Source organism: Trachemys scripta, chromosome 8 (assembly GCF_013100865.1).
Source record: "Trachemys scripta elegans isolate TJP31775 chromosome 8, CAS_Tse_1.0, whole genome shotgun sequence".
NCBI lineage: Eukaryota > Metazoa > Chordata > Testudines > Emydidae > Trachemys > Trachemys scripta.
The window spans coordinates 75,484,692-75,507,382 of NC_048305.1; the positions used below are offsets into that span (position 1 = coordinate 75,484,692).

Consider the following 22,691-nt stretch of genomic DNA (forward strand, 5'->3'; position numbering starts at 1 on the left):
GGAGGCACAAATAACTAGCCAGAATGGCACTGACAGATCTGTTTTTTAGAGCCTCAGATTTCAAGTCTCCTACCCTTTTAAAGAAACCAATTCTCTACTTGTTATGGTTGTAAAGAAAAACTTGACCTGTGTGTTACACAAAGTGTATATCTGATGAAGCAATGTCTGCCTGAGTCTGAAGGAAGTCTGAAACAATGGCTCTGAGGTATGAAGTGCCCCGTTCACTTCACTGGATGCTAACTCAGTAAATAATTTTAAATGTTAACACTTAACTATTTCACTGCTCAAAACACACATGGGTGTGTCTGATTCCCTTTATTTTGAAGAGAAGGGGTCTTAGTTTTCAAAAATTTGGGGGAATGTTGATCTAGGTTGTTCCTAAGAGTAGCCAGTTTACCTGCAAATCTTTTAACTAGAATAACTGTATTGTGAGGCTGAAGAGATTGTCAAACTAGCAGGTTCATGTATAGCAATAGTAGTGTAGAGCAGAGCTTTTCATGATTGGAAATTTGAGCTACCAAGAGATACTGTGCTGAATTTTTCAGTCATATCATGTGCAGTCCTACTGCCTTAAATAATAGTGAGGCAAAATTTTGCATGTTGTCTTTAAAGATCTCAAGTGCAAGCAATCAGAAAAGTCACTGGTAGCAGAAAATTACTGTCATCTGATTTCCTTCAGTTTTTAATCGTTTATTTATTTTCCATCTTTACTTATGAGAGAACATTCTTTTTTCTCTTTTTTACTGTAGTACAATGTCCATCTCTCACTTGTTCCTCAAATTGGTGATTATTCAAAATATAAATAGTTCAAGACAATCATAATGTACGTTCACCATTTTTAGAGAAAATGTGAATGCATCCATGCCTTGTCAACTGAAGCTCTCCATTATCCACAAACCCCAAATGTTGTGTTCACACCAATGTGGCTGAAAAATACTGTCTTTATAAATCATTTAAAATAGAAGTGAGCAGATAACAAAAGAAAAGTCATAATGTGGTCAAATGACAATATTAATGAACTGGAAGCATAGTAAACATTACCTGGAACCTGCACTTCAGAACTGGGACCTGTTCTATGTAGTTTATTTAAACACAATTATATAATACAGTGGTAAAACCCTTTATAGAATTAACCAAAGGGATACATGTTACTTAAAACCTTCTTATAGCAGAAGAATATAAAGTAGTTACAGAAAAACTGGCTAATAAGTCTTCCTGATATCTTTCAGGTTGCTGTTACCCATGTAATAGAATATCAGGGTTGGAAGGGACCTCAGGAGGTCATCTAGTCCAACTCCCTGCTCAAAGCAGGGCCAATCCCCAGACAGATTTTTGCCCTTATCCCTAAATGGCCCCCTCAAGGATTGAATTTACAGCCCTGGGTTTAGCAGGCCAATGCTCAAACCACTGAGAGATCCCTCTTTTCTCCCCCCCCCCGCCCCTCCTCTGGAATGCATCCAGCGTTGAATTTTGCCAGAAGTGCTTTTACCAGATCTGCATCCCAGGGGATGACAGAAGGAGTGCCGTAGGTGGGGGTCCTTCCCCGCTCCCAGTTGTCGTCGGCAATTCTGTGGCGGGGGGGTGTCCTTCTGCGCTCCTGGTCTTCGGGGCACTTCGGCGGTGGGTCCCGGAGCGGGTGAAAGATCCGCCACAGAATTGCCGTCGAAGACCCGGAGTGCGGAAGGACCCCCTGCTGCCAAATTGCTGCCAAGGGCAGCAAAATGCCACCCCCCCCCCCAAATCCTGGCACCATAGGGAACCCCTAAATGGAAGCAGCAGCCCTGGATGACAGTGTAATTACCATGCAGCACACATTTTAGTAGAATATAAAAGTGATGGGAAGATGTTTGACTGTGTATATGCCTTTTTAGGTATGTCACGCTTCTTCCTTCATGCCTGTGTTCCCTGGCTCATGTACAAGACCAAGAGGATTGATGAGAATGTAGGGTGGAGGAAAGAAACAGTATTTGCTGGCTCTGAATTATTTTCTTCCTTTCTGGCTCATCTCAAAATTCTTGCCCTCCCAGAGTCCTAATCATGTAATGATTGTTCATAGTTTTCTAGAATATTGCCATATGTCCATATGAAATCTCTGTACGAATAATCATCTACACAGTGACTATATTAAACATATTTTCCATAAAACCTACATTCTTCTTTTTCCCTTCAGTCACTACCAGATTTTTCTAAAAGTATGTTCTGGCTTAGTTCTGTTTCTGTTCTACAGTTGATCAGCCATTATGTTAAAACCTTTAAGCAAACAAAACAAAAGAGAAAATCCTGTAGCTGTTTACCAGGATAAGTTTTATTTAGAAAAGTAAGGCAAAGAGGTTTTCTTCACAATATTTGCATTAGCTTTCACTTGTTGTAATTTCTGGTCAGTTGTGCCAATCTTACTTCCACAGTTTGCGTGGAAAAATACTGAGGAAAACATATTAAATATGCCTTGCAAGAATTGTCAAATATAATTCAGAAACACAAAATAGAACTTCTCTGTCAAGGGGAGTTTTGCCGTGAAGAAACCTGTAACTGGCTGCAAGAAGGCAGTTTTTAGGATTGCCTTAGGTTCTAAGGATCTGATGAAATCATTCTTAACCACTTTTTCCTGTAGGTATTATAGAAGATTACATCAAGAGCAGGGTAACTAAATTAATTGCAAAGCAGCAAAAGATTCACTCTTAAAAAAAATCCAAGGAAAGAAAGGGTCTTCCTGTAGCAGAACAACAGAGTACCTTTCTTTCCAGCCAAACACTGCCCCCAGCATCCTGTTATCTGCAGACTTACTGCTCTGCAACTGCAGTCCTTCCCAAGAGAATCCATCACCTCTTTTGTTTAATTGCTGTAAATTACTCTGGCATCCTGCCTAAAGTTGCTTGTCCAAAACAAAGTTTGCAAGCCATATTGATCCCAGAGTTGTGTGAACAGCTGTTTCATACAAATGCCCTGCCATGGAGGACATTCAGTCTGTTTAAAATCAGTCTTCCAAAAATGAAAAATGTCTAAAGGACTAAGTTAAAGATGAACTGCAAAACTAAAAGCAGCAAAGAGTCCTGTGGCACCTGTGACAAAGTTCCTCCCCTACCTTGGTGGGTCCTACACTTATTGGCAGATTTGCTCGCCTCAGAGATCTTCCCCTCTGGTGGAACCCACAGTCCGGGTCAACTCCTCCTGTGTCTGATCAGGAGTTGGGAGGTTTGGGGGGAACCCAGGTCCGCCCTCTACTCCAGGTTCCAGCCCAGGACCCTGTGGATTGCAGCGGTCTATAGTGCCTCCTGTAACAGCTGCATGACAGCTACAACTCCCTGGGCTACTTCCCCATGACCTCCTCCAAACACCTTCCTTATTCTCACCACAGGACCTTCCTCCTGGTGTCTGATAACGCTTGTACTCCTCAGTCCTCCAGTAGCACACCCTCACCCTCTCACTCTCAGCTTCTTGCGCCTCTTGCTGCCAGCTCCTCACACTCATGCACAAACTGAAGTGAGCTCCTTTTTTTAAACCCAGGTGCCCTGATTAGTCTGCCTTAATTGATTCTAGTAGCTTCTTGATTGGCTGCAGGTGTTCTGATCAGCCTGTCTGCCTTAATTGTTTCCTGAAAGTTCCTGATTGTTCTGGAACCTTGCCTGTTACCTTACCCAGGGAAGAGGGACCTACTTAATCTGGGGCTAATGCATCTGCCTTCCATCACTCTCCTGTAATCCGTCGCCCGACAAAGTCACGGGACCTCCTGGTCAACCTCCTCCTGGCTCTAGCGAAACTGGCTATCTTTAAAACCAGAGTGAGGAGGTTGGCCGATGGAGTCTCCTGTGACTGTGGGGCCTATTTCCGGTCCTCCGTTCGTTCACGTATCCAGGCAGAGTTTCTCTGGGTGGTGTCCACTGGCTCCCTTGATGCCTTCGAGGAGCAGTGGGCGCTGTCTGGGGTTCTCCGCTTGGTGTCCCCGTCTGGTTCGCTTCGTTTGATCCTTTGACCTCACTCCTGTCCCTGTTCTTTTATTAGTTGTCCCCTGTAATTTTTTGGTCTCCAGGTCCTGTGGACACCCCCCCCCCCTTAGGCTGGGGGGAAATCCTTTAGCAGTGGGTGGGAGAAGCCATTCACAGCCTTTGTTTAATCCTGAGCTGATGGTGTCAAATTTGCAGATGAACTGAAGCTCAGCAGTTTCTCTTTGAAGTCTGGTCCTGAAGTTTTTTTGCTGCAGGATGGCTACCTTTAAATCTGCTATTGTGTGTCCAGGGAGGTTGAAGTGTTCTCCTACAGGTTTTTGTATATTGCCTTCCTAATATCTGATTTGTGTCCCAATAGGATCACTCTTCTGTAGCCCTCTGGCCTGACCCTGTCACACTGATCTTTGTGAGATGGGATAAGGTGGATCTGCCATGAAGGTCCCCAAGTACTACTGCTACCCTTCTAGCCAAGGTGATACCCATGAGGACGGCAACCTTAACTGATAAATGTAATAGGGAGCAGAAGGCCAAGGGTTCAAATAGTGGGCTCATTAATGTAGAGAGCACCAGCTTCAGATCTGAAGATGGTGCCGGCCTTGATAATGATGGAAATGTTCTTATGATACCTTTTACAAGTTTTACTGTTATACATGGGTAAAAGCTGAACAGTTTTCCACTTGGGGAAGGAAGGCATTAAAAACAGCTGCTATATATACACACACACACACTGCAGTGAACTGAGTAAGAGGGCTGAAGATTTTGAGAGGAAATAGTCTGGCTAAAGGGGAATTTCAGCTTCCTCTGGAAGCAATTGATGCTCAAGAGACCGTAGGGGAAAAAAAGTGCTTTAAAAAAAAAAAAAAAATCACTCTCCTGTAGCCATCTGGCCTGACCCTGTCACACACCTTATAGACTAACACACATATAGGAGCATGAGCTTTTGTGGGTGAATACCCACTTCTTCAGATGCATGTAGTGGAAATTTCCAGAGGCAGGTATAACTATGCAAGCAAGAGTGAGTCAGGCTAGAGATAACGAGGTTAGTTCAATCAGGGAGGATGAGGCCCTCTTCTAGCAGTTGAGGTGTGAACCTCAAGGGAGGAGAAACTGCTTTTGTAGTTTTAGTCTATAAGGTGCCACAGGACTCTTTGCTGCTTTTACAGATCCAGATTAATACAGCTACCCCTTTGATGCAAAACTAAAGTGAGAGTGGAGTTAAGTCCAAAGTTCATGCTGAACAGCTCCTACTAACCAGGCTTTTTGTGTTGTGGTATGTGTGTGTTTGGAGGTGGTGGCGGCACTTAGAAATAAGTTGGATTTTTTTGTTTGTTTGTTTGTTTTTTTTTTCTGGCCAACTTGGGCAATAGTGTTAAAGGGAGTAACTGAAATCCAGTCTTAGGCTGATATGTACTATTGTTATTGTGTATTCTGTAGAACCCAGATCCCAGGTACTAAACAGAATTGCCCTGGACTGTACCCTTGAGGAGCTCACAGTGTATAGATAGCTTTACACTGGTGAGCAGTTACTCAGCTGATTAGTCCTTTTGACATCAGTACACATTACATTTCAATTGTATGTAGATATCTAGTTGACTTACGTTAATATTGCTGAGTTCTTTTTTAAAAACAAAACAAGGGGCTTGTCTTCACTGCATTGTTATCTTGAGGAATAACTTGAATGTTGTCCCTTACCTGACTCAGGTCTGCACACAAACATCTCTAGCTAAAGTCAAGTGGTGCATTAAGCTTGAGGTAGGGGCCGGTGGCCTGTTGGGATGGATGGGTTGAAGCTTGAGTGCAGCTGAAGTTTGCATAGTAATACAGTCAGGACTCCCCTTACAGTCCAATCCATTCAAATATCGGGAGGTCGCCCCCATGCCTTCCTGAAACTCCCACCCAGGTTAATTGTTGTCTGTCCCCCCTCGCATCTTGACTGGACCCTATTTCCACCCTGTATTAATACGTAGTTTGATACTTGGACCCTGTCTTCCATGTGGCCCTTGGCAACTGTAGCATTTGTTCTAGCTCAGCTATTAAATCCCTGAAGACACTGTACTGCTGGGAAATGACTAAGTGAAACCCTGGCAAGCTCACTCTACTACAGTTTGACTGAGTGATTGCCAGCATGCAGCTCTGTACCTAGGCAACTCAAAGGCCTCTTGGGAAGTTCATGAGTGACTGACCATGGAGCATCCTGAGGAGGACCCAGAGCTGGGCCTGTTGCTGGCCACGGAGTTCTCGGGCAAGGCAGAACCAGTGCTAGGGGCCACAGTCACTCCATCTTTGACCAAGATTCTGGGGGGAGATGCAGAAAGAAGCAGCTGAAACAGCATTACTTCAGCCAGGTAAGGACTTGATTGATCATTGTTACGGTTAGGGGGGATATGACATAAGGGACCTGTTCTTACCTTTGTAGAACCAATCTATACAAGGGGATGTTATGTGGTGGAGGTGGCCTTTAAGAGATGCCATCTGTAGCTTCCCTTTAGGGTTTGGGAACAACCATTACCTTCACCATCCCTGGCATCCAGAGGGTAGGTTTTAGGTAAAGCTGCCGCAGCGTTTCTTGCTGGGCATAGGAAACCAGGGTCTCCTTCCCCCCGCAGAACCTGGCATCCAGTAATGTCCACTCAGCACAGCAGGGAATGTAGACGTACCAACTGCCATTTCAGGAACTCTGGGATTTAGCAGCTGCAAAGTGAAGAGTTTCACTTAAGGCCTTCACTCCCCTCAATCAATATCTTGATGTGACAAAGAAAGATAAAGGGGAGATTCTCTTCCTTTTTTACCCTACACCAGGGGTAGGCAACCTTTCAGAAGTGGTGTGCCGAGTCTTCATTTATTCACTTTAATTTAAGGTTTTGCGTGCCGGTAATACATTTTAACGTTTTTTAGAAGGTCTCTCTCTATAAGTACATACAACAATAGTTTAGTTATATAATATAGAAAGTAAACAAAGTTTTCAAAATGTTTAAGAAGCTTCATTTAAAAATTAAATTAAAATGCTGATCTTACGCCACCAGCCTGCTTCCAGCCTGGGGTTCTGTTCACCTAGGCTAACAGCGGGCTGAGCGGGGCCTGCGGCTGGGATGCCGGCTGGCAAGGGGCCGGCAGCCAGGACCCCAGACCTGGGGGGAGGAGGGGGGGTTCAGGGCAGTGGGGGTGTTCAGGGCAGAAGGCTGGGGGTGGGGGGGTTGAGGGGTCAGGGCAGGTGGGGTGTGTGTGCGGGGGGGGGGTTCAGGGGTCAGGGCAGAGGGCAGTGGGAGTGTGGGGGTGCAGGGCAGAAGGCTGGGGGTGGGGGGGTTCAGGAGTCAGGGCACAGGGCAGTGGGGGTGTAGGGGGAGTTCAGGGGTCAGAGCAGAGGGCTGGGGTGTGTGTGGAGGTGCAGGGCAGAAGGTGGGGGGGGGGGGTTCAGGGCAGAGGACTGGGGTGCTCGGCTCATGGGGCCGTTCCCTGCCCGGCTCATTACAGGGCCGGAAGGGATATGCCCTGTTCCACCCCCTTACCCAAGGCCCCGTCCCTACCTCTTCTCTGCCTCCTCTACGGAGCAGCGAGCACACTGCCACTCCTCTCCCTCCACCTTGCAAGGCTCATCAGCTGATCGGTGCAGGGAAGAAGAGGAGGAGGGGCAGGAAAGCACTACGCTGGGGGAAGCTTGGCTGCCGCAGGACCAAGCTTCAGCCTTCTGCCCCCGCAGGGGAGAGCGGTGGGCAGGGGGACTGAGTGGGGCTGAGGGCCCCCCTCCGCTCTCGTCTGTGGGGGCAGGAGGCTGAAGCTTGGTCCTGGAGCAGCCAAGCTTCCCGCCTCCCCCGCTTCTTCCCCCAGCGTGGTGCTTTCCTGACCCTCCTCCTCCTCTCACCGGGCAGGCAGCAGCATGCCACTCAAAATTGGCTTGCGTGCTGTGTTTGGCATGCGTGCCATAGGTTGCCGACCCCTGCCCTACACAGTAAAGCTATGTACCGTTTCTTTGCTTTAAAGCCCATCTGCATAGGTGCAGTCCAACCACCCACCCAAAAGGCCACTGATATCAGCACCAGAGTCTAGAACCAGAGAAGCAGAAGGTAGAGGACACAGGGGGACCTTTTGATGGAGATGCATAGGGACTTTGGCAGAAAGTCTGACCTGCTCTTTGAGCTTCAAAGGGAGATGCTGGAACAGGAACAGCAATTCCAGACTGCAGCTAAGATGATGCTGGAGAGGGAGGAATGCATGGTGGCAGAGTAAGTTGCTCATAATGTGCTATGTGCGAGCAAGACTGCTAGCAGCAGCACAAGGAGAACCCACACAAAATGGTTGCACGCCTTCTGGGCATTATGGTCAGCAAGTGCCAGAACAGCCTGGCCACTGCATTTGCCGAGATTCATCTCCAGCCTAAATTTGCAGCCATGAACCATAATTAAGGATAAGATTCTGTCACAGATATTTTTAGTAAAAGTCATGGACGGGACATGGGCAATAATGAAAAATTAATGGAAAACTGTGACCTGTCCGTGACTTTTACTAAAAATATCCATGATAAAATGAGGAGCCTGGGAAGCTGTGGGTGGGCTGGGAGCTCCAATGTCCCCCTCTGCTGGCAGCTCCGAACTCCAGAGGTTCCGCCCATGAGCTGCGGGGGTGCCACCTGCGACGGCCGGGACCTGCAGGAGGTCCGCCTATTGGCGGCAGCAGGGGACTGACCCTGCAGCTCCCAGCCGGGGCTGGCTGAAGTCAGAGGTCTTTGTAAGTCACAGAATCCGTGACTTCCATGACTAAATCGCAGCCTTAACCGTAATACCATGAGCTGCACCTAGTGACCTCTGCGTGGGAGGGGTTACTCACTCCATGGAAGTAAGTGCTCATGGTAAGTTTAACCTCTTCACTCTACTTCTGTGCAGAGATGGCAGGGTGATGACCGGTACCCTGACTATGTGCACTTCCTGTACCTATGACATGGCACTGTACGCCTTGTGCACATCACATCTGCTTAAAGCAGCTGGACTGATGGTATAGTGCACTGTTGCAGAGTAATAAAGTTAAATTGGCTCCACTGACCATGATATTCACAGTTGCATTGTTAAATGCTTAAAGCAGATGTACTGATATTATTTAGTTTGAATAAATACGTTTTGTTCAGTCCCTTTTTGTTTCTGCAAGTTTTGATTGCGCTAGAAAGAGAGGGATACTTAACAACACAATTTTATTTTGGCATCACCATAACAATAAATGCAAATTCAGAGAAGGCTGTCCTATGTAGGAACACTGATACAGAGCACACCAGCCACCTCCTGCAACTCCAAGATTGCAGGGGAACCAGGAACTGGGTGGGTGAGAGCCATGGATCCTATTCATCATTCTGAGTGGGATCCATTGCTTTCCACCAGAATGCAGACCACAAACATAAGTAGAAGTGGTGTACTGCAGTAGGTTGCTGGGTGAACACTACTTCCGACCAGAATAGACCGTTTTCTGACATACACAGCGAAAGTTGAAAGGAGCTGCTCAGAATAGTGCAGTGTTGAGAACCAAGAGGTATGTCCGAAGAAGCAAAGTGTCTTCACTTGAATTAGTACTCTACAGTGTGAACAGTGTTCAGTTGGAAGGTGGCTCAAGTTTGCCTTTGCTGTATGGCTGCTCTCACTTGAGTTAGGCCAGCTCAAGTGGATTATTTCTAGTGTACCACCTCAAGCTAACAATGCAGTGAAGAACAGTCATTATAAACTAAGTCCTGGAAAGGAACAATAGAGAAAAGAGTATAGACAAAAGCTATCTGTTATAAATATTGAGACACATATTACCAGAGTAAATTTTGGGGTGGAGGGAAACTGGTCCCCTTAAATAAAAGTTTGAATTTCACCATTCTTAGTAAGTTACACATTCCTATCAAATAACCGATCCAATAAAGTAAACTATTGATGACAATTAATTGAATGTGGACTGAACATCAAAATACCTCACTTTTTAAATTTAGCTTTTTGTACCACTTCTCTGATGCTACTATACCTTCTACTTTGATTGCAAAGGCAAACAAGATCATTTTTTCTGTTTGGTACTCTAGTTAGTTACAGAAAAATTATGCCAAAGATGATGATTGAATGATTCATCTACAGAGACAATCTCAGGAAATGGTATTGTGAGTGGTGACTTAAACTGCATTGCAGATCCTTTGTTAGCAATGTTAAGCAATAGGTGCCTAACTGTAGGCATCTCAGGCCATATTTAGGTACCTTAATAAAAATGGCCTGCGTTCCAAAGGAGCTGAGTGCTGACCAAAGTCTGTAGGAGTTCAGCACAATCAAAACTCAAGCCACTTTTATTTAGGTTCCTGTCTTTTTTGGTAGCAACTTTGAAAACGTTAGATGTAGTACTGACTGAGATAGGCATGGCAAGAGAGTGAACTGTCTGGTCAGATAATGTCAGCTAACCACCTATTATTTGACCACAGTCTAATATTGTCAAATATTCCAACAAGAATGCCCTGATGTGGACAGCAGCTTCAATCTTTGATTGCACCATGGTGCCTTCTTTCTTTCTTTTTTGTTTTTATTACTGTTCTAATAAATTAGTGCTTTAAAATAGTTTGTTCGGTCAATTGGCAATTATTTTTGGACCAATCAGATGCCCACCTAGACTGAGGGTAGGTCTACCTTTTGTGGTTATGACTGAATAAATCTCCTGGGTATGCTTGTAGCCATCCTTGAGTTGTAATTTTGTTCAAACTCTCAGGGTTTGTCTACACTTACAGCGCTGCAGCAGGGCAGCTGTACCACTTCGTGAAGATGCTACTTATCCTGATGGGAGAACTTCTCCTATCGGCATAGGTACTCCACCTCCCTGAGAAGTGATAGCCATGTCTGTGGGAGAACTTCTCTGGTCAATGTAGCACTGTCTATGCTGGGAGCTAGGGCGATATAACTGCATAACTTGGGGTATGGTGATGTAGTAAGACTGACATAAGTGTAGTGTAGACCAGGGCCTAGGCTAAGCAGGGAAAGACCTGATCATCATCTGGATGGAAGTCCTTCAAGGAAAAACCCAGCTGCTGTAGAAAAAGTAGTTAGTACCCTTTCCTCCAAGTTTGTTGAAATCGTATGATATATATTTTTAACGGGTCTGTGTTCTGCTCTCGTCTTGTAGAGAGTAGTGCTACAACAGCAACATTATTTTGCACCTGTATTCTGTGCTGAGAGTGACTACACAACTGAACTTGTGTTGGGCTCTCAACTTCCTGCCAAGAAGCTGCAGGATCCAACCCAAAGCTGGTAAAGATGCATAAGGAATTGGGGTAATTAGGTAAAATGTGTAATGTTGACCCCTTATATCTTGTGCTAAGAGCTCCTCCGCAGCTGGAACTATTTCAAGATGTGTTGAATGTGATCTCTTCAGGATGTAGGGGAACTAAGATTGGGATTTGATGCTTCCACACTGCATTTTCCCCTCTCTTGAGTTTGGCTTTTTGTTGTTCAGCATAATTGATAGGCAATATTTGGTCCATAGTGCATATAATTATTAAATAAAATTGAAAAATAGGTCCCCTAATATATTACGTTATTTTTTTCCTAATTTGAAAAACTGCAGTTTGCATGTGCTTCTAGACACTTGCTAGAACTCTGCATCTAAAATCTCTATCTACATGCTCAAGCCAGGAGTTCAGCAGATTTTTTCCATTCTGTTGCAGCTCTGGGTTGCCATGGGCTGGGACCAAGCACCTGAACTGAGAACAGGGAGAGAGTCTCCTGTTCTCTCAGTCCCTTCCTGCTGACACCACGACTATCTGGAGTGGGAAACTGCCTGATACAAATGCAGAGGGGACAAGAACCAGACCAGGGAGCGGCAATGGGAGTCGATCGGGACAAAGAGCCTCTGAGGGTTATGGGGAGGTTGTGCAGAGAGGGGTGGGGGAAAGATGGGGGAAATTGGGAATTAGCGGTGAAGGAGAGTGGGACGGCAAGCAGACTGGGATTGGGAGCTGGTGTGGTGAAGTGATGGGTGGGGGAATGGGACTAGGAGCCATTGGTTCGGGGGAAAGACTGAACTCAAATGAGAAGTGAAGGACTGAGAGCTGGTGGGGCAACAGGAGACAGGCAGATTGGATAAGGTACCAGGAAAGGATGAAACTGGGACTGGCTGAGCAGAGTCTAGGAATAAGCAGGGAGGGAGGAACTAGAAATGGCTGGGCAAGGAGAATGGGTTTTAAACTGTAGGGGTGTCTGGAGAGAAGGAGGGGGTGGAGAAGCTTGAGGAGCTAGATGAGAGGATTGGGATGAGGAGCCAGAAGTAGACGGGGGGGGGGGGGGGGGGGGGGGGAAGATGCGCTAGTGGGGGGGGGGGGGGGGGGGGGGAAAGGCAGAAAGGATATAGCTTTAGGGGGAAGGGGCAGAAGAGGCTATGCCCATTAGAGAATGTTCCCCTCCAGAGCCTGGAATGGAATCTAGATTCCTGAGTCTCATCATTCCTAGCAGATATCTGGAAATCCACTGACCATGCCCCATCCTTTTCTAGTACTCGTCCATAGAGGATGACACTATTACTGTTATGAATTGCTCCCTTAACTTAAGTGGCAGAGGTCTTTGTGATGGATCTTAAAGTTCCAACCCTGGTGGTGACCCATATGAGTGTCAATATGATGCCATAAGATGAATTTTTTTCTTTTTTGCAGTTCGCTTTTTAAAAACCTTAGAAATGAAACGCAACGCACACAACACCACAATAAATGAACGTTTTTAAGATTGCAAAGTCAAGCACTTGGAAGTTATGAAATGCCAGAATTAAGGTTGTCTGTGCAACCTTAATTTAGCCCCCTGGTGTGTATAGATTATGATACAGTCTTTAATTGCATGATCAACTATTTTTTTGACTTAGGACTTCTGCCTCATTCAGTGCACACAATGAATGGTGCTCATGTAAAAAAAGAGTTTTTTTGTTTGTTTGTTTGTTTGTTTGTTTTTGTTTTCTCCTCATTGTTCTGTCTGTGGCTCTATACCTTATTTTTGCATATGAACAATTACAACATAAAGCACCAATTTTCGGTATGGTTGGATTCTTTTTCCTCAATTTATATCTCACAAACAGGGCTATTGGCATCCATTGATATAATATTTGCTTAATTAATACGTGTATTTGTTCCCCAAACCTTTTATTATCTTTAGGCACAACAGTGAAATCCCTCATACCTCACATTCTTTCCCAAATGACCTTTTAAACTGTAAATCTAAATAGTGTAACATACCATGGATCTAACAATTTTAGTAATTGTATTGTGATGGCACATTTAAAGATAAGGCACCAGTTCTTCATATATGTTACAATTCTTCTACAGCATCGCTTTTTCTTATGTTATTTCTTCATGAAAGGCAGTTATGCTCTGTCAATACTATTCAAAACTTAATATAAATTACTACAGAGGATTCCTTTTAAAACATGTATGTGCAGCAGCATATTTTACTACTGCTGAAGAATTTCTACTGAAAATCTTTTTATTTATTTTTATTTTTTTGGGGCGGGGGAAGGGGAGGCTTTACTGATGATCTATGATTTGTAAATACTGTGACTATTGCAAATCTTAATCAGTTTAAAATCTAATAGTTCCATTTTTTTAATTAAGCCACTGAATGGCGTGGGGAAGCAGGTCTTTAATAGTCAGAGTTCCCTTGTATTAATCTAGGATTAAAATCCTTAATTTAATTGGTGGTAAAGGAGATAAAAAAGGATTTAGTTACTTTGAGAGAGAATCCTGTTTTTATAATGATCTTAACAATAGGGTGATGTATAATGACATGTCAGATTTATTTTCTTTTCTCTTAATATACCCTAGAGAAGTGCTCTCTCTACCCAATGCAGCCTCCCACTTTGGTGGTGGTTTTTTTTTTTTTTTTTTGGGCTGTCATTGCATGCTAATCTTAAGAGTTATAGACAAAGCAACAAAACAGGATGGTTCAGATTTGTTTGCCAAAGCCACATTTTATGTCATTAATTCTTTTCTGCTTATGTATAGTGCAAATAGAATCTCTTGGAGGGTCTTTCAAGAATGTACAATGTTACCTGCTGTGCATGAAAATATGGTTTTAGATCTACCTTCTGTGCCATTTTGTACTATATTATTTTGTAGCAAACTGCTTAGGGGGTATGTTTCACTGCGGAGTGTGTGGATCTAAGAGAATACTGCAAAATTTTTCCACAAATGTTTGAATTTGACTCTGTCCGGGTCCTTATGTTTGTGGAAAGTATTGTCTAATTACTTTACTGTTAGAAATGGTTGGAGAAACAGGTAGTATACATTTGAGAACATTCACAGAAAATAAACTTTAAAAATCCAACTTTGTTGCACACAATTATCAGTTATGTTTCTGATCCCAATTTAAATTAACCTATATCAATAACTAAAACACCTGAATTTTGATTATTAAATATTCACAATTTGCTGCTCACAAATAAATTGATGGCCAAGATTTAGTTTCAGAATTTATACAATGAATAATTTAAAACTAGTACATTTGAGAAAACTGACTTGTTCCTGGGTAATATGTACACAGAAAATGGAATAATTTGATCTTCTTTTATCCATTATCTGTCCAGTTCTACCTGAGGACTTTGCAGACAGTCCCAGCTTGTCTTGGCTTTGCAGAATATATGGTATAGTTCTGACCTAATAATTCCCTGGCAGAGTTATCTTGCCTTTTAATGTGAATGCAAATGTGAATGCATATTTTTTATATATATATATATATATATATATATAATTTTTTTTTTAAATGTTCAGTCTTAATTCAATGAAGCAGTGGTGCAAGCACATTAAAAACTTGGAGTGTACCAGGAATGTTGAGGAATCTAGGAATGATGAAGTACTTCACCCTGAATATAATTTCATAACAAAGAATTAGTCTTCCCTACAAGTTTTCAATAGAGAATCTGTTTCCTTTGAAATGTTATCTGGACCCCAAATATGTATCAGATCTTTTTAAGATGTTCCAGGATCTACCATTCTTAATATAGGGAAAACCAAATTGTAAAGAGCAATGGGAGAAGCTCTTCAGAGGAGCAATTTGAGGTACAGTACTAAGGTCTCTAGTGAATTTTCTAAAGAATTAATATTTCATTTGAAGCATTTTGATTAGGGCTGTGAAGTGATTTTAAAAAATCAATCACGATTAATTCTGTGATTTAAAAAAAATCTCAAATGCACTATTAAACAATAATAGACTACCATTTATTTAAATATTTTTGGATGTTTTCTACATTTTCAAATGTGTTGATTTCAATTACAATACAGTGTATAGGGATCACTTTATATTTCTTTTTGATTACAAATATTTGCACTGTATAAATAAAAAGTATTTTTCAGTTCCCCCATTACACGTACTGTTGTGCAATCTCTTTATCATAAAAGTTGAACTTGCAAATGTAGAATTATGTACAAAAAAACCTGCATTCAAAAATAAAACAATCTAAAATTTTAGAGCCTAAAAGTCCACTCAGTCCTACTTCAGCCAAACAAGTTTGTTTGCATTTGCAGGAGATAATGCTGCCCACTTCTTGTTTACAATGTCTCCTGAAAGTGAGAACAGATGTTTGCATGGCACTGTTGTAGCCAGAGTCACAAGATATTTATATGCCAGATGCGCTAAAGAGTCATATGTCCCTTCATGCTTCAACCACCATTCCAGAGGACATGCGTCCATGCTGATGATGGGTTCTGTTCGATAACGATTCAAAACAGTGCAGACCAATGCATGTTCATTTTCATCCTCTGAGTCAGATAGCACCAGCAGAAGACTGATTTTTCTTTTTTGGTGGTTCGGGTTTTGGTGGTAGTTTCCACATTGAAGTGTTGCTCTTTTAAGACATCTGAAAGCATGCTCCACGCATCCCTCTCAGATTTTGGAAGGCACTTCCAGATTCTCAAACCTTGGGCTGAGTGCTGAGTCTATCTTTAGCCCTGGTCTACACTACGAGGTTAGGTCAAATTTAGCCGCATTAGGTTGATTTTGTAAGCAATGCTTCTACACAACCAACCTCGTTCCGTCGACCTAAAGGGCTCTTAAAATTGATTTCTGTACTCCTCCCCGGTGAGGGGAGTAGTGCTAAAATTGACCTTGCTGGGTCAAATTTGGGGTAGTGCAGTAGCAATTCAATAGTATTGGCCTCTGGGAGCTATCCCAGAATACTCCAATGTGACCGCTCTGGACAGCACGTTCAACTCCGATGCATTAGCCAGGTACAGTAACTCCTCATTTAACATTGTAGTTATGTTCCTGAAAAATGTGACTTTAAGCAAAACAATGTTAAGCGAATCCAATTTCCCCATAAGAATAAATGTAAATGAGGGGGTTAGGTTCCAGGGAAATTTTTCTCATCAGACAAAAGAATATATATATAATACCCATAGTGTGTGTGTTTTAAACAAACAATTTAATACTGATACATCGTGATGATGATTATGAAGCTTGGTTGAGGTGGAGGAGTCAGAGGGTGGGGTATTTCCCTTACTGCTAAATGATGAACTAGCAATTGGCTGAGCCCTCAAGAGTTAACTCTCTCACTTTTCAAGGCAGCAGGAATGGAGGGAGATATGCGCATTTCCCTTAAGTACACTGCCTTGTTAATTAGAACAGCTTGCTGAGACCACAGCTGCTGCAAGCTCCCTCTCTTTTCCTGTGTCCCCCCCGCGCTATGGAAGATGGGGTAAGCGGGGTGCAGGAGCAGGGGGGAGGGGGACACCCTGACATTAGTCCCCCCTCTTCCTTCCCTCTTCCCCCCCCCACCCCCGCACAGCAAGCAGGAGTATTGGGGAGCAGCTCCAAGGCAGAGGGCAGGAGTAGCACATGGCAGTGGGGGGAGGGACACAGCTGAACTGCAGGCAGCTGCTGCACAGGGAACTTAAGGGAGCGGGGAGCTGATATGGGGGCTGCTGGTCCACCCTGGTTCCAAGCCCCCACCAGCTAGCTGCAACGGGCTGCTCTTCCTGCAAGCAGTAAACCAAGCAGGTGGCTGCCAAATGACGTTAGAAGGGAGCATTACACAACTTTAAATGAGCATGTTCCCTAATTGATCAGCAACGTAACAACGTTAACTGGGATGACTTTAAGTGAGGAGTTGCTGTACACAGGAAAAGCCCCAGGAAACTTTGAATGTAATTTCCTGTTTGTCAGTGTGGCGCAGGTGACCATGCAGTCCCCCCCCCCCATAATTGCAAATGAGCTCCAGCATCTCGAAAGGGAGATACTGGATCTGATTGCTTTATGGGGAGAAGAATCTGTGCAGGCCGAACTCCGATCAAAAAAAGAAATGCTAATTAATATTAGCCAAAATCACACAGGGCATACAGCACAGCCGCGTGAAAGTTAAGGAGCTCAGGCAAGCCTACCAAAAAACCAAGGAGGCAAATGATTGCTCCAGGTCCGAGCCCCATACATACCACTTCTATGATCAGCTGCCTGGCATTCTAGGGGGGGACCCTACCACTACTCCACCACTGTCCATGGACCCCTGCAAGGGGGGAGTCTCATGCAACAGGGAGGAGGATTTTGTGGATGAGGAGGAGGAGAATGCACAGCAGGCAAGCAGTGAATCCATTCTCCCTGGCAGCCAGGACCTTTTCATCACCCTGGAGCCAATACCCTCCCAAGGTGGGATCCTGGACCCTGAAGCCGGAGAAGGCACCTCTGGTGAGTGCACATTTGTAACTACAGTACAAGGTTTAAAAGCAAATAGTGTTTAATGTTTGATTTGCCCTGAAGAATTGGGATGCATTTGTGACCAGTACAGCTACTGGAAAAGTCTGTTAACGTGTCTGGGGTTGGAGTGGGAATCCTCCAGGGACATCTCAATGAAGCTCTCCTGGAAGTACTCTGAAAGAAGGTTTCTGGGGAGGGCTGCCTTATTTCGTCCTGCACAGTAGGACACTTTACCATGGCAAGCCAATAGTAAGTAGTCTGGAATCATTGCAGCACAAAGCACGGCAGCGAATGGTCCTGGATTTTGGTCGCATTGAAGCAACATTCGGTCTATAACTTTCTGTATTAGCCTCAGGAGAGTGATATCATTCATGATCACCTGGTTGAAATCGGGGAATTTTTGTAAGGGAACAGTAAAAGGACCCTGTTCATGCTGGGCTGTTTGCACTTGGCTAAAAGGGCTCATCCCAGAGAATAGCCACATGGTGGGTGGGGGGAGGTGTGTGCTGCACATCCATCTGAGAACCGCCACCCCAACCAGCATTGCTTGCTATAGGAAAGGAGGGCGCTGCAGTTTGAAACCATTCCCACATGTTATGAAGGCAGAAGAAGCCAACCCTGCGTACCCTTTGGATTACCATGGCTGCCTGGAAACCAAATTCTGTTGTCCAGCCGTGTGTGATGTCACCAAACCGGCAGGCGCTCAATATAAAAGGCAAAATGCGGCCTTGTACCTAAAGCACATGTACTGTCTGCTGTGTTTACTCTCCCTTTTTATCCCCCCGCAGGTGCAAATGTTTCTATGCTCACCCTATCATCTCCGTCCCTGAGATTATTGCAGATTAGAAGGCCAAAAAACCCGCACTTGTGATATGTTTTCAGAGCTCATGCTGTCCTCCCACCCTGATAGGGCACAGCTGAATGCATGGAGGCATTCAGTGGCAGAGGCCAGGAAAGCATTAAGTGAGTGATGAGAAGAGGCAGGAGCGATGCTGAGGCTAATGGAGGAGCAAATGGACACGAGGAGGCATCTGGTGGAGCTGCAGGAAAGGCAACAAGAGCACACACTGCCGCTGCATCCACTGTATAACCGCCTGCCCTCCTCCCCAAGTTCCATATCCTCCTCACCCAGACGCCCAAGAATGTGGGGCAGGAGGCTCCAGGCACCCAGCCGCTCCACTCCAGAGGATAGCCCAAGCAACAGAAGGCTGTCATTTGATTTGTAGTATGGTCACAATAAGCAATGTGGCCTTGTCCTTCCCTCCTCCCCTACCCCACCCAGGCAACCTTGTCAGTTATCTCAGTTTTTTTTTTTTTTTTTTAAATTAATAAAGAATGCATGGTTTCAAAACAATAGTGACTTTATTTCCTTTGCCAGCTGTGATCGAAGGGGGGAGGGTGGCTGGCTTACAGGGAATTAAAATCAATCAAGGGGGCAGGTTTGCATCAAGGAGAAACGCACACAACTGTCACCATAGCTTGGCCAGTCATGAAACTGGTTTTCAAAGCTGATGCCCAGCGCACCTAGCTGTGCTCTTCTAATCATCCTGGTGTCTGGCTGCTCAAAATTGGCCACCAGGCAATTTGCCTCAACCTCCCACCCCGCCATAAACGTCTCTCCCTTACTCTCACAGATATTCTGGAACACACAGCAAGCAGCAATAACAATGGGAATATTGGTTGTGCTGAGGTCTAACCTAGTCAGCAAACGGCACCAGCGAGTTTTTAAACGTCCAAAGGCCCATTCTGCAATTACTCAGTGTTAGGATATAGATATTCAGGCTTGTCTGCAAAGGCCTATACTTTAAGAATTTAGGTGTATTCTTATCACTTAGCTAGTTATAGAGGCATAAAAAGAGAGAATCAAAATCCCTGTCTGCCGGTGTAAGGGCCTTCTCTTACTGTGAGAGTCTGAGGCCCTGTTCTTAGGCTAAGGCCTTTGGCTAAGCAGCAGAGGCAGCGATAAGCTGGGAAGTGAACGGTCACATCCTCCCATTCCAAACTAGTCACATTGAAATAAGGCGATAATCTTTCTAACAGCCCCAGATGGATCTGTCACCTCCAGAGAAAGGGAAGAGCCTAGAAGATGTAAAAGGAAACTTAGTCTGATAGCAGCCTGTGTGGCAAGAACTCACTTTTCAATAGCTGGGATGTGAAATCCCCATTTCTGTATTGTTCTGTCACAGTAGTCTCTACTTCCCTATTGTTTGTCTGTATAATCTCTGCCTGGTTCTGTGATTGTTTCTGTCTGCTGTATAATTAATTTTGTTGGGTATAAACCAATTAAGGTGGTGGGATATAATTGGTTAAATAATCATGTTACAATATGTTAGGATTGGTTAGTTAAATTTCAGTACAATGATTGGTTAAGGAATAGCTAAGCAGAACTCAAGTTTTACTATATAGTCTGCAGTCTATGAGGAAGTAATGGGGGGGGGGAGAATGGGAACAGGGTGGGGGAATTCATGTTTTGCTAGTGGGAGGGAAATGGGAACAGGGACATGGGCAAGGTTCTGTGGTGTCAGAGCTGGGAAGGGGGACACTGAGGAAGAAAACTGGAATCCTGCTTGCTGGAAGTTCACCTCAATAAACATCGAATTGTTTGCACCTTTGGACTTTGGGTATTGTTGCTCTCTTTTCATGCTAGAAGGACCAGGGAAGTGAGTGGGTGAAGGAATAAGCCCTCTAATACTCCACCTATAGTTGAACTGCTGCTTGCTACTGTCCAGGCTGCCTGTGTACGGCTTCATGATCCATGGGAGCAAGGGGTAGGGTGGGTCCCCAAGGATAACTATTGGCATTTCAACATCCCCGACAGTAATTTTCTGGTCTGGGAAGTAAGTCCCTTCTTGCAGCTGCTCGAACAGCCCGGCATTCCTAAAGATGCGAGCGTCACATCCCTTGTGATCTACCAGTGCTTGCAGCACCATTGAGAAGTACCCCTTGCAGTTTATGTACTGGTTGGCAAGGTGGTTTGGCGCCAAGATAGGGATATGCATTCATTCTCTTGCCCCACCACAGTTAGGGAACCCCATTGCAGCAAAGCCATCCACTATGAGCTGCACATTTCCCAGAGTCACTACCTTTGCTAGCAGAAGGTCAGTGACTGCATTGGTTACTTGGATCACAGCAGCCCCCACAGTAGAGTTGCCCACTCCAAATTGATTCCCAACTGATGGGTAGCAGTAAGGCATTGCAAGCTTCCACAGGGCTATCACCACTCGCTTCTCAACTGTCAGGGCAGTTCTCATCTTGGTATTCTTGCGCTTCAGGGCGGGCGAAAGCAACTCACAAAGTTCCGGGAAAGTGGCCTTACGCGTGTGAAAGTTTCTCAGCCACTGGGAATCATCCAATACCCACCACTCTGTGCTTGTTTGCTGGGCCCAGAATTGGTGTTCCACTGTATCAACCTGCCCCACTGCCACCATGATGTCCCAATTGCCAGATCCCATGCTTTCATGAACATCTGTATCCATGTCCTCACAATCATCCTCATGCTAGTGTCTCCTAGCCAGGTTCTGCGCATACTGCAGTATAATGCACGAGTTTACAATGCTCACAACAGCAGCGGTGAGCTGAGCGGGCTGCATGCTTGCCATGATATGGCATCTGCATGGGTAACCAAGGAAAAAAGGAGTGAAATGATTGTCTGCCGTTGCTTTCACGGAGGGAGGGGAGACTGACGACATGTACCGAAAACCACCCACGACAATCTTTTTGCCCCATCAGGCCTTGGGAGCTTAACCCAGAATTCCAATGGGCAGCGGAGAATGTGGGAACTGTGGCCTAGCTATCCACAGTGTACCGCTCCGTGAGTCAATGCTAGCCATGGTATTGAGGATGCACTCCGCCGACTTAATGCACTTAGTGGGGACATAGACAATCGACTGTATAAAATCACTTTCTAAAGATCAACTTCTATAAAATCAACCTAATTTCGTAGTGTAGACACACCCTTAGAAATCTCACATTGGTACCTTCTTTGCATTTTGTCAAATCTTCAGTGAAAGTGTTCTTAAAATGAACAACACATGCTGGGTCATCATCCGAGACTGCTGTAACATGAAATATATGGCAGAATGGTGCTAAAACAGAACAGGAGACATACAATTCTCCCCCAAGGAGTTCAGTCACACATTTAATTAATGCATTATTTTTTTAATGAGCTTGATCAGCATGGAAGCATGTCCTCTGGAATGGTGGCTGAAGCATGAAGGGGCGTATGAATGCTTAGCATATCTGGCATGTGAATACCTTGCAATGCCAGCTACAAAAATGCCATGCAGGGCCAACGAGAGGTGGGGGAAGCCAGTACAAATTACCGGGGCCTGGCGGTCCGGAAGGGGGCCTGGCTTCTCCCCCTCTTGTTGCCTTACCGGGACCCGGCGGTCTGGAAAGGGGCCCGGGGCCTGACTTCCCCCGCCTCTCGTCGGCCCTGTTTAGCCCGTCCGCCCTTGCTGGGGGGCCCAAAAATTTTTTTTCACCGGGGCCCAAACCCACTCTCGGCGGCCCTGGTGCCATGCAAATGCCTGGTCTCACTTTCAAGTGACATTGTAAATAAAAAGCGGGCAGCATTATCTCCTGTAAATGTAAACAAACTTGTTTGTCATAGCAGTTGGTTGAACAAGAAGTAGGACTGAGTGAATTTGTAGGCTCTAAAGTTTTACACAGTTTTGTTTTTGAGTGCAGTTATGTAACAAAATCTACATTTGTAAGTTGCACTTTCACAGTAAAGAGATTGCACTACAGTACTTGTATGAGGTGAACTGAAAAATACTATTTTTAAATCATTTTTACAATGCAAATATTTGTAATAAAAATATCAAAAATAAAGTGAGCACTGTACACTTTGTATTCTGTGTTGTAATTGAAGTCAATATATTTGACAATGTAGGAAAAACATCCAAAATATTTAATAAATTTCAATTGGGATTCTATTATTTAACAGTGCGATTAAAATATTTATTAATCACAAGTTAATCGCGTGAGTTAACTGTGATTAATCAACAGCCCTAATTTTGACTTTATGATCCCCTTAAAGATACATACTGTCATTCAGAGAACGTTTGGTACTCAAGTTTCTGCAATGTCACTT

At 44.4% G+C, this 22,691-nt stretch overlaps 1 protein-coding gene across 2 annotated transcripts in view; it reads left to right on the top strand.

Moving 5' to 3' along the window:
• Positions 1-22,691, top strand: part of DIPK1A (divergent protein kinase domain 1A) — a 56,558-nt gene that overhangs the window by 6,170 nt on the left and 27,697 nt on the right. The gene's annotated exons all lie outside the window — the stretch shown is intronic.